Genomic DNA, 13641 nt, shown 5'->3' on the forward strand with positions numbered 1-13641 from the left:
TTCTCTGATCCATCAAATATATAGTTTACAATGAACTATTTCTGACTAGGAAGAACTTTTGCTTAATTAAGTGTAGCTTCCAACAGAAGGAAACTATTGTAGAAAAACCTGACTTTTGAATAAGGAAAATATACATGTCTAATACTAAGACAAAATAAATATAAAATACTGTAGAAGTCACTATTAATGTATCATAAAAATAAAAGCTGCCAAAAATATGTGATCATGGACAATTTTCACAAGCAGAGTAAATTTATCAAATTAACTTCCCTGTTGTATTAATATTACCAATAACAAATAAATTAGATAAACTGAACTGAACTGAAAGGCATCTATCAAATTTTCCAAAATTATCATTCAGGGATTCTTATAATTCAAACATTTTATATAGAGGAGGTGTAAGTTTTACATGTTCTTTAATTTCACAAACTCAGTTATGTATCCTCTTTATGGGCTTTTTCTTTTTAACCTTCGAAGAAAAAAATGAAAGAATAGAAAGCCCCTCACAAAACAGTTAATCACTTCACTTGTGGGAAAAGCCAGAGTAATATACATCTAGCAACAAATGAGAAGAATGCAGGAGAGGCTATTTTTGTGCTCATTGGAGAAATATAAATCTTCAAAAATGTTTTCCACTTATTTCTTTTATTCTATTTGGTATATTAAATTCATATAGAATAAACTTGAAAACCAGTCATTATACATGAAACTAATTACATTCAGTGGAGACCCAGAGGACAGATTCATCCTGACAGAGTACTTTCAACACCATTTACTTGTATGTAGCTTGCTGTACACAGCACAATGCCTCAGCTGGAATCATAGCTCGTGACCTACTCTTCCTAACTCACCAGCAGTTATTTTTATGTTGGTGTTATTTATTTAATTCTTTTTGAAAGACTCATGAAAAATGCTTCCCAGATGTGTATGGGTTAAAGGAAGCATTGATTTTGAAATTATAATTTATATACACACAGAATAATAACTGATTTCACAGTTCATTAATTCAATTGATGAACAAAAATAAAAAAAGAGGTACTGCAAAATATAACCAGGGGATAAGGTGGGAGAGGAAGTGTATAATTTTACCCACTCACTATTCAAAAGAAATAAATGATCAGATGTACTTTATATAAGATGGTAAATTCACTATAGAAAAAGATTAACTTTAATTAAGATAGAGTTTTAAAATTGTACTTCAAGTATGAAATTGGAGGGGTAATTCTTTTGGAAATATGCAATTCTGACATAATTTAAGAAGATTTAAATTTGTGCTATGGGGAATAAAGTCTAATTTTTGCAGTGAATTACATAAAATGTCCAGTTTTCCTTCTGAGTTAATTTGCGTTTGATAGTTGCAGAAAATATAGATGTTGTATGAACTACGTATATGTGATATTTTGTACTCACAGTAGGGCTGTATTTTTTTTTCTAGTGCTGTATTTTTTAATGCTAAATGCTTATTTTTCTATTTTCTCAATGAAAATGGATGTTTTATTTTTCAAATATAGATCATATTAATAGGAGGATATGGCATATTTTTCAAAAACTCTGTTTCCAAATGAAAATAAATTTCACAATATATAAACTTTCATGTTTGTGGATAAAATTATACATAGTGAAACATGTGTGTGTTTAAATATATATATGTATAGCATGATGAGAATAGGGGAAGCATGTTAGATAACTTCTGCATTTTATTAATTTACCATCTTGTAAATCTTCACTAGTTTAAATAATTCCAATGGTATAGATGGACTTAAAAAATATATATATATATATATATATAGTTTAATAAATGTCATAACTTTTTATGTTAAGTTATAAAAAATATTAATTTTGTATGTGGGTATGTAAATAAAATTCCCACTCTAATGAACCTGGAGAGAAAAGTAAAAGGGGCATTTTCTTCTTCTCATCATGGGAAGAAAGGTCAGTAAAGTACTTTTTAAATGCCAGGATAAAGTAACCATCCATAACCTAGTCCAACAAGTGATTATATTAACACTATTCTACAATTAGAAATACTGTCTCATAACCAGAACTTTATTATTTCCAAATGAATGTTTAAGAGAATAAAATAAGTTTATTTATTTATTTATTTTGCAGTACACGCGCCTCTCACTGCTGTGGCCTCTCCTGTTGCGGAGCACAGGCTCCGGACGCCCAGGCTCAGTGGCCATTGCTCACAGTCCCAGCCGCTCTGCGGCATGTGGGATCCTCCCAGACCGGGGCACGAACACGTGTCCCCTGCATCGGCAGGCGGACTTTCAACCACTGTGCCACCAGGAAAGCCCAAAGTAAGTTTATTTTGAAGGTTAAGTGTATTCAAGTCTGAACACTATGGTGAACAAATAAATATTAAAAATAGAGGGTCTGCAGCATGAAGTCTTTAGAATTAATATAACATGACTGAGGTAGTGACAGAGTCAATGAGTCACTGCCCACTCTGAATAAATACTCGAAGCAGCTCCAGAGAAACTGCCAAGGTCAAAGCTCAGTGCTATTTCAGACGGATGTTATTCTCTATACAGCAGTCACTCTCTCCTGCTTCCAGCTTTCCAAAAGGAGCTGGTGCACTGCAGGCACTCAGGATGAATCAGCTAGGTTTAATAATAATCAAGAACACTCAAATAAATGTCTCCAGAAAGAGAAGCTATTGAAAAACTTAAAAATAAAGACTATTTGAACTGTGACTCATCTCAGAAGGCACACCATTCCTGACTCATTTCAGAAAAAAGGTACTAAAGAAGAATAGGGATGAAACTCCTGGAGAGTCTTTCCTTGCAGCCAAAAGGATCAGCACACATGTGTCAATTACCTCGGTCATTCTAATAACCACAGAGCAAACATTCTTGGGCAATATAAAGGTGGACAGGAACAAGCCACTTTGAGTCAATATTCATTGGTGGAGATTTGTTTTTATTTTAATGCAACTGTAGGGCAGGTAGGTAGTTCAGCCTTCTAAAATTTAGAGTGAAAGATTTAGCAAAGCTGTGATATTGAATAGAAAATAGGAAACAAGTATATTCTGAGAACTATTTGAGTGCTTCATAGTAACAGTGTTTGAGTAATTTTTTTTTCCTTGCTACTATGTTATTTTCTTCTTTTGGGATGGTAGGTGTATTCCTAACTTTGGCTGTCACTTAGCCTATCACATAAAATGTTTCCAAGTGGAACTTCTGATATCTTGTGTGTATTTTGGCTATCAATACAATTTTGACATTGCAGCAGAATAAATAGAATTTTTGAAACTTCTAAACAGTAAAAGTTAATTAGGAAATACCTTAAGCCTAGTCAAGAAAGTCATCACCTCACCACATTTCACTACTGTGAGAGCCACCACTTCTCAGAGAAATTTTCATACAACATTATTACTCATTTACTAGAGTGTCCATTAGAGATGCAGATATTTTATCTAGGAGTACTCTTTTAATCACATTAGTCATACGTAGCTTACAAGATATTCTGAAACAATGGGCACGTTCTAGATACTATTTATGTGCAACAAGTATCCAAGATTGAACAATTCTGCATTGACCATTCATTGGATGCAGGTTGACCACAGAACAAGTCATAACTTTAGGTGAGGTGGCTCTCTTCTGGAAGGCAATTTCCAGATAGGCAATCAGTTGAGAACTGACAGCTTCCAACTGACAATCCCTAGAAGTTGTGGGATTGCTTCATTTCTGAAAGAGGTGAGGCTGGGTCTGGATCTTGTACAACAGCATCTTCTTTCACTACTTCCTATTTTTTTTTCAAATCCCTCTACTTCGTTCCAGTCTACTGCCACCATTCTAATCAAGGCTACATCTAGGTTATTGCCATGGCTGTTCATTGTTTTCAGCCTATTTACATTGCATAGTGAGTTAATGTTACCAACAAAAAATCTCTTCCTATCAGATACTTCTTTCTTAATACACTTGGATATTTTCTCACTCATTGCTCTATGTAAAATAAAACACTCTAAGAATTGTTTACAAACTCATCATGGCATTGCTATTCCACTACCTTTATATACTCATGCTCTCCCACATTTTTCCTTCACTCTTTGTCTCCAGACTGAAAGGGTTTTTTTTAAGATCTAGTAGGCCTTGTGATTTCCACATAAGGGCTTTCAGACGTGTTATTTCTTCATCCTAAGAATCCTCCAACTTCATAACAAATGTTTACCAATCTTTGAAAACCCACTTAATCAAGGCTCCCAGATGTGCTTAGGAACCAATAACATTTTGTCTACAGCCAGACCATCAGTCAAATATTGAACCTTACAGGACTAAAGATAGAGGCATGAAAAACTTCTTGAAAATTCATATTGATATATTAACTCACATTGTTTTTGATCCCAACACCAGACACTGCCTGATTATAAGTAGATTTTCAATAAATAGTTGTGAATAAGTAAATAAGCCAGATAAGAATACGCTTAATTATTAGAAACCATCCATTTATATATGTTCATTTTATCCCAAATAACATCATGAATGACTCTGTCAAATTCTTGGAAAATTTTCAGATACATTATATCTATAACAATTGTTCTCCACCATGTGAAATTTTGCCCACCAGGGAAGAGACAGTTTGTTACAACAACAGGAAGTTGAGAAGGAAGGAAAGATACTTCTAGCATCTAGTTGGTTGAAGCCAGGAACACTGCTAAACATCCTAGATGACAACCTCCCTCCCCCAACAAAAAATTATCAGACTCAGGATAAGGACAATACAATGTCAACATTGAGAAACCTAATCTATATCATTTCTTCAATTAGCTATGGCAAGTGCATACAAATAAAGAAGGAAAGAATGAAAGAACAAAGGAAGGAAGGATGGGGGAAAGAGAGAGAAAGAGAAAGAAAGAGAGAGAAGATGGAAGGAAGGAAGGAAAAAGGGGAGGAAGGAGGGAAGAAAAAAGGAAAGGAGGTATGCTTGTTGAGACTTGATCTTTGTTTGTTCTTTGTGGTTTTATTCTGTTAACAGTGACCTCTTCCCTTCTTGCCTTTCTAAGTTCTCAGAGGCATCTACTTGACAAAACCTTCTTAAGCTGCATCTGTCATTTTCTACAAATTAGCCAGCCTGACAACTTCTGTGTTATTTTCAACACAGTTCCTCAGAGATCATTAACTCTAGTTCAGTGATATCAGTGCAGATCTTACTGTACCTCAGAAAATAATATGTCAGACTCAGGACACCCAAAATTCCCTGGAGTACCAAGGTGCTCACCTGTTATCTCCTAATGTATTTTGGACTTGTACTATCCTCTATCAAAGATGGCTCTGCCTCTTTCATATGATAATCATTAGACTTGAAAGGGAAGTTGAAGGTGATATATTCCTCATCAGTTTCTACATTTAATGTACATTTCCAAGCCTCTTCACCTTGTTCCATGATGTTTCTTCAGATTTTATAGCTCTTCCTCTTTCTTGCATATTTGAAAATGCATCTTCTAACCATAAAGTCTTCCATAACCATACATAAGCACCTCTCAACTCCTATGTCAGCAGCATATTCTATTCCATTTTTTATCTCTCAAATCACTGAACACTGTATCTTGTACAAGTGTTTAATAGTGTTCCTAGAATCAAGGATTCAGAATACAAAGGAAATTAACCTATATATTTTTTATACATAAGTTTGTTAATATGTCTACTCATACTTAATTTGTACCTTGACATTTGCAACTTTGTTAGGTCCCTTTAAAAGAATGAAAAACAAAATTTAGAATTTAACTACATTCTTATAATTTTTAACTTTATTTGGTAAATGGTTTGACTATCCATATTTTATTAATGTATAATATTTCATATTGATTTATTTCTGCTTCTTAAATGTATCATTCTCTTTCATCTTAAAAAACTGTTTTATTCTCTTGAAATTTTACTTTCTTTCTTGGATGTCACTCTTGTGATTACATGTAGCTTTAGCCCACAGACTGGCATATTAAACCTTGTTTTGTATTTGATATAAATCTCACTTTTAACCTTTATTATAACATAAATATTTTCCATGTATTTTTATTTTTGCATATTTTTGAACATTTATATTTTAACCAAATTTACCTGTTCTGCTTTCAGAAATATTGTGTGTATCATTCTGAGGATATTATCAGGTACAGAACAGATGCTAAAAGGCCTTCTAGTGACATCCTTCCTGGAAAATATCTCTTTTATCCCGATACTCAGAATGCACATAGAAGGTAAAAGTGAATAAATCAATGTGTTAGCATCTATAACTCAGTGGCTTACAGCTTAACATCACACTGCATTTAGTACTAAACCAGAATGACTTATGTGATCTGTTAGAATGGAAAGATTTAATGGTCAGTGTGGAGCCAGTCTTGACTGTAACAGTACAACTTGTAGAGTCAAAGACAGGATCACTTTCCTTTGAAGATGACAGTGGTGGGAGATAAAGACCAATGAGAGCAATGATATGCTACGATGACAAGGCACATGAAGCTCCATTTGAACAAGTGACAGTTACAAAAAAATATGTTATACTAAGAATTATGGGAACAGGACAACAATAGATACAGTGTTTAAGGTAATGCTACACATGGTTGTACAGGAACCAAGAGAAGGCAATGTAAAATTGACAGCAGTAAAATTGTAACAGCAGCTGAGAAGTATTTTAATAAGGATAGAAACCCTTACTGGAATTATGGAGGCCATGTTTAGCAAAATAAACTCATTACCAGAAGTCTACCAGAGGATCATTTTTAACTTGTGAAATCATTTATATGAACAACCTTGCAAATAATTTAAAAATTATATTAAATTAATTTTTTAAAGTATGTAAAATCAAGCTGACTTGTATGGTCCTAGCTATAGGGTTATTTTAACTAAAGCAGGCAGACATTGAGAATCTGCAAAGGAAATCGTTGAGACACAGAATTTATGGTTGAGTAATTTACCATCAGGTGGTGGAGTAGGAAATAACATTCCAGAGATAAATGGAACTTGGTCACAGGAATTTTTCATTAAACAAAACAATCAATAATGGTTCCCTTCACACTTTTGAAAATGTAAATCCTGCATAAGTTTAGAGAATGGACAATTCTAGAAAGAAATACTATTAGTAATATGAAATGATATGAAGTTCGAGATTTGAAAATCTAACCTCTGCTAGATGCCCATTCCACCATAACTCTTTTATACTCAGGTCAAACCTGGTATTTATCATTATTAGATACATTCTTTCACTGAAATATTTTTAAGTTGATTAAATTGACCTAATTAAAAATTTTTTTCTAAAAATCCTATCAAGGAATTTTATCATTGTTCTCATGACAGAGCTTAATTGAATTAAATTTAAACCCCTCCCCCCAAAAAAACCTGTATATGATCTGGACATATATCTAGTCATTATTCTATGAAGGAGACAGTACACTGATTCATTTTGTATGTCATTGAAAAGGAACTTAAATTTAAACAGAACATTTAAAAATTGACCCTAAGATCCCTAAATAAAATACTAGCTAATAAGGAAAAAACTTGCAATAAATAAGTGATACATAAATTAGCTTGTTTATGGACAATGAATTCAAGAGTCTAATAGGAGATTTTATAATCCTTAATCATACTTTTGCAATATTTGACTAATAATTTAGTGAAGGATTTACCTCAGTGAATTATTTGAGCACGTGCCCAACTTTGTCTCAGCACATATACTCCGAAGGTTCTGAGACAAAAAAGAAATGGGGGAAGCAAAGCATAACTAGGCAAATTTACCTGCTTAATTATTTTGCCAAAGGCTCATTTTTAGACATCCTTGCCTTAGTTAAAAACAATTTTTGTGTGTGAGTGAGCATGTGTTTACGTTTGACACTAAGGAAGGGTCAAAAATGTGTGTTGAGATAAAGCATAGGGTGGGGGACTTTGAATAAACTTTCTTCCCTGTAATCCTAGGGAAGTACTTCTCTTAAGAATTTTTATGTTTTTAAATACAACTGTCCCATTCTCAAAAAAAATATGTGATATAGCATTTTTTAAAGTGGTAATAAATACTAGAGGGACCTCAATTAGAATAATTCTCCAAATTGTGCTCTGAATACCTAGATGTTAAAGTATCCTTTATAAATATATAGGAAAATAAAACACATTTCAAAGGTGCCTGCCAACTCTGACCTGCCATGCTCTCTCCATCAATAGAATATCATTTTGCCCTTGGAGTCTTCTCTTTCATTTATTTAAGGAGGAAAAGGAGATAAATGAATACATTAAATAAAACAAAAAAGTATAATTTCACTTTGCAAATTTTTGTGTTCTTGTCAGCTAACTTATTTAGATATCTGTTATTAATTGCATTCCACCCATTGCTTTGCAATATATATACTGCATCTTAAAGAGCTGGTTCTACTTCCCTGTTATACTTTATTATTTCTTCCTCTTTCTAGCTTGCTATATGTTTTTATTCCATTTTAAAATTCACCCCCAACATGGGTAGATATTTTGATTTGTTCATGTCAAGGCCTAGAAGAGCCTTGCACCTGCAGCCCACCTGTGGCTTTTGTTCTCAATTTTAGTTGGAATCTGTGATTCAAGCCTTTAAAAATGGATTCTAGACAACAAGAATAATTTAACTTCTCTGTGAGACATCATTACCATAACACAGGGAATGTCCTTATTCCAAGGAATAGATTTACCAGTATGACACAGTAATACGGCAAAATGTTGTTTGTATTACTTAAGGCATCTCAGGTTGCAAGTGATGGAAAATGAACTCAACCAAGCTTAATCAAAAGATTATATTGGCTTAGAGTACATCCTCCAATTACTTAAATTAATATGTATATGTACTTATATATTTATACTTATATTTATACTTTAAAAAAAAATAGATGGAAGGACAGGAATGAAGGCTGACTTCAAAAGAACTGCAAATCTACCTTTCTTGTTTCTGTTTCTCTTTGGATATAGGTTCATAACTCCACTGCAGATTATTTTCATTAGGCAGAAACCAGAGTCAACCAACAATAACACAGTCCTATCCGAAACTCCTAAAAGAAGTAATTGTTTATTTTTCTCTTCTCCTCCTCCTGTTTCTTCTTCTTCTTCTTCTTCCTCCTCCCCATTCTCCCCCTAACCCCTCCTCCTCTTCCTCTTCTTCTCCTTCTCCTTTCTCTTTCCCTTCTTCTCCTTCTCCTTCCCCTTCTCCTTCTCCTTCCCCTTCCTTTTCCCATTCCCCTTCCCCTCCTCCTCCTCCTCCTCCTCCTTCTTCTTCTTCTTCTTCTTCTTCTTCTTCTTCTTCTTCTTCTTCTTCTTCTTCTTCTTCTTCTTCTTCTTCTTCTTCTTCTTCTTCTTCTTCTTCTTCTTCTCCTTCTTCTTCTTCGCCTGCTTGAACCAATCAAATATGGGTGATTGAATTTATGGGAAAAACAAGCAACTCCTGTGAGAACAGTATGGACAAGGTAAGTAGGAGAAAAATACCGAGAAAGGTGGTTTGCTTTCATAAAATGAGGAAGTGTTCTGGAAACAGGAATGATTTACTACAATTTATCAAGTATTAACCACACTGGAATAAGAAAGCCTTGTTTTCTAGAACATATATATAAATGTCCAACTTAAAATCTGGAAATGGAGGGATTCTCTGGCAGTCCTGTGGTTGGGAAGCAGCCTTCCAATGCAGGGGGCGTGGGTTCAGTCCCTGTTGAGAGAACTGAGTTCCTGCATGCCGTGGAACAACTAAGCTGGTGCACCACAGCTAGAGAGCCTGCGTGATGCAACTACTGAACCCACGAGCTGTGGAGCCCACATGCCACAGCTAGAGAGAAGCCCACACACTGCAACAAAGAGCCTGCTCACCACAACGAGGATTCCATGTGCTGCAACGAAGACCCAATGCAGCCAAATAAATTTAATTTAAAAATTGGAAATGGAAAATAATATAGAAATATGTAATTATGACAAGATTTATGAGACTATATTTAAATGTAGCCATCAAAGCATTTTAATATTGCATATATGTATAGAATAGATCAAATATTGCTGTATTCTTCAAGTTTTAACTAAGAAAATGAAACCAACAAATTTAAAGCAAAGAGAACTTAATAAAGAAAATTGGTTGCACTGGCAATGGAAAAACTGAGCAAGAAAATGGGGACAATGATATGTTGCAGATATCGGCAACAATGGGGAACAAGTAGTATTTTTTGGCTAGAGGTACAAAGGAAAGAGGCCATGTTACCTGTGCTCAGGGGAAAGGATTATCTGCAACAGCTGGATTCAGGCAGTCCAGTTTAGTGGGAGTTAGAGACCCAGAGGAGATATAGACATTGCTGGAGTTATCACTGTCAGAGTAATAAAAATTTTGGCAAAGGGGAAGAAATCCTTTGGCTTCTTCCTGCCTCCCATTCCCCTGTCTCCTACCAGGACCTCCCATTGACCAGAGTCAGATGTCTGCTGCCTTGAGAGCTCAGGAAATGAACCCCTCGAAGTTCAGGAATATTATCATATAAATAGAGAAAGCAAATAGTGAGGAACTGATCTTAAGGGAGAATATTTCTGTTTTTCTTTTCAGAGTAATAGAATTGCTTTACTACTCTTTTTTTTTCTATTTAGCTTGTTTATACTGAGAGATTACTATAACATCATCCAAAGTATACTAAATATTGTCTATTTCTGACTTCCAAGCAAATGAAATCTAGTTTTTAAATGTAAAGATTTAAAGCAGTCTACTTACATAAATTTACTACAGGTTTGTTCAAATTGTATTTATTTTTAGTTTATCATCATAATATTATATCAGGGAAAGCAGTTGTCCTCGGTATGCTTAAGATTCTAGAAGTTCACAATGACAGCAATCAAAAATGAACAGATTGAGTGTGTACAAGACATAAGGATGTGTATTGAAAGGCGGCATACAAAGAAATGAGTATTGGAAACATGAGAGTCCTTGAGGATAGGAGAAGGATCCAAACAACACTGTTGTACTTGATGATGTTTGTTTCCTCTGCCTGAGGCTGAATAATTTTTCCTGTTGATTTGTTCAGTGAAAAAGACAACAATAACCCTTTCAGTATTTTTTCATTTATAATACAAAATATGTACTTACTGGTTATTTCCTATATAAATTGCTCTGATATGAGAAATGCATGTCATAGCAATCGTTTCCCCTTAAACATGGGTTCAATTTAAAACCCTGTCTTCCTTTCCATCAAAATACTCTGTATTAACCTTGGTGGTTTAAAAATAGAAGGCTCTGTTTCTTTTCTTTCTTGTTTTAAATTTTTGTGAATTTTTACTTCATGGAGGATGAATGACCAGCAATCATGAAAGCCTTTTTCTTCTTCAAACTTTGAACAGTGAAAACATTGTGTCCTTCTGAATTGAGAAAGAAAAGTGTAGCTTTTCACATTTTTTTCCAGTTCCTTTGATATCGCAGTTTCCCATTACCTTCTAGTAGTTTTTAAAAGTAGAACTCTCTCTTTCTTCTAAGCTTACCCCTCCTCCCATATCATGCTCTGTTCACCATGTTTTATTTCTTCATAGTATCTAATGCTAGTTACTTTTTCTTATTTGTCTATTTGGTTTTTTTTTGTTTTTTTTTTTGTTTGTTTGTTTTTATTTTTTAATTTTTTAAATTAGTTTCTGCTATATAAAAAAGTGAATCAGTCATACATATACATCTGTTCCCACATCCCTTCGCTCTTGCATCTCCTTCCCTCCCACCCTCCCTATCCCACCCCTCCAGGCGGTCACAAAGTATGGAGATGATCTCCCTGTGCTATGCGGCTGCTTCCCACTAGCTATCTACCTTATGTTTGGTACTGGATATATGTCCATGCCTCTCTTTCGCTTTGTCACAGCTTACCCTTCCCCCTCCCCATATCCTCAAGTCCATTCTCAAGTAGGACTGTGTCTTTATTCCTATTTTACCCTAGGTTCTTCATGACTTTTTTTTTCTTAAATTCCATATATATGTGTTAGTATTTTTCTTTCTCTTTCTGACTTACTTCACTCTGTATGACAGACTCTAGGTCTATCCACCTCATTACAAATAGCTCAGTTTCGTTTCTTTTTATGGCTGAGTAATATTCCATTGTATATATGTGCCACATCTTCTTTATCCATTCATCCAATGATGGACACGTAGGTTGTTTCCATCTCTGGGCTATTGTGAATAGAGCTGCAATGAACATTTTGGTACATGTCTCTTTTTGAATTATGGTTTTCTCAGGGTATATGCCTAGTAGTGGGATTGCTGGGTCATATGGTAGTTCTATTTGTAGTTTTTTAAGGAACCTCCATACTGTTCTCCATAGTGGCTGTACCAATTCACATTCCCACCAGCAGTGCAAGAGTGTTCCCTTTTCTCCACACCCTCTCCAGCATTTATTGTTTCTAGATTTCTTGATGATGGCCATTCTGACTGGTGTGAGATGATATCTCATTCTAGTTTTGATTTGCATTTCTCTAATGAGTAAAGATGTTGAGCATCCTTTCATGTGTTTGTTGGCAGTCTGTATATCTTCTTTGGAGAAATGCCTATTTAAATCTTCTGCCCATTTTTGGATTGGGCTGTTTTTTTTTTTTTTTTTGCTATTGAGCTGCATGGGCTGCTTATAAATTTTGGAGATTAATCCTTTGTCCCTTGCTTCATTTACAAATATTTTCTCCCGTTCTGAGGGTTGTTCTTTTGGTCTTGTTTATGGTTTCCTATGCTGCGCAAAAGCTTTGAAGTTTCATTAGGTCCCATTTGTTTATTTTTGTTTTAATTTCCATTTCTCTAGGAGGTGGGTCCAAAAGGATCTTGCTGTGATTTACGTCATAGAGTGTTCTGCCTATGTTTTCCTCTAAGAGTTTGACAGTTTCTGGCCTTACATTTAGGTCTTTAATCCATTTTGAGCTTATTATTGTGTATGGTCTTAAGGAGTGATATAATCTCATACTTTTACATGTCACTGTCCAGTTTTCCCAGCACCACTTATTAAAGAGGCTGTCCTTTCTCCACTGTACATTCCTGCCTCCTTTATCAAAGATAAGTTGACCATATGTGCGTGGGTTTATCTCTGGGTTTTCTATCCTGTTCCATTGACCTATCTTTCTGTTTTTGTGCCAGTACCACACTGTCTTGATAACTGTAGCTTTGTAGTATAGTCTGAAGTCACGGAGCCTAATTCCTCCAGCTCCGTTTCTCGTTCTCAAGATTGTTTTGGTTATTCGGGGTCTTCTGTTTTTTCAAATAGATTTTGAAATTTTTTGTTCTAGTTCTCTAAAAAATGCCAGTGGCAGTTTGATAGGGATTGCATTGAATCAGTAGATTGCTTTGGGTAATAGAGTCATTTTCACCATATTGATTCTTCCAATCCAGGAGCATGGTATATCTCTCCATCTATTTGTATCATCTTTAATTTCTTTCATCAGTGTCTTATAATTTTCTGCATACAGGTCTTTTGTCTCCTTAGGTAGGTTTATTCCTAGATATTTTATTCTTTTTGTTGCATTGGTAAATGGGAGTGTTTTCTTGATTTCACTTTCAGATTTTTCATCATTAGTGTATAGGAATGCCAGAGATTTCTGTGCATTAATTTTGTATTCTGCTACTTTACCAAATTCATTGATTAGCTCTAGTAGTTTTCTGGTAGCATCTTTAGGATTCTCTATGTATAGTATCATGTCATCTGCAAACAGTGACAGCTTTACT

This window comes from Hyperoodon ampullatus (assembly GCF_949752795.1).
Source record: "Hyperoodon ampullatus genome assembly, chromosome: 16".
Taxonomy (NCBI): domain Eukaryota; kingdom Metazoa; phylum Chordata; class Mammalia; order Artiodactyla; family Ziphiidae; genus Hyperoodon; species Hyperoodon ampullatus.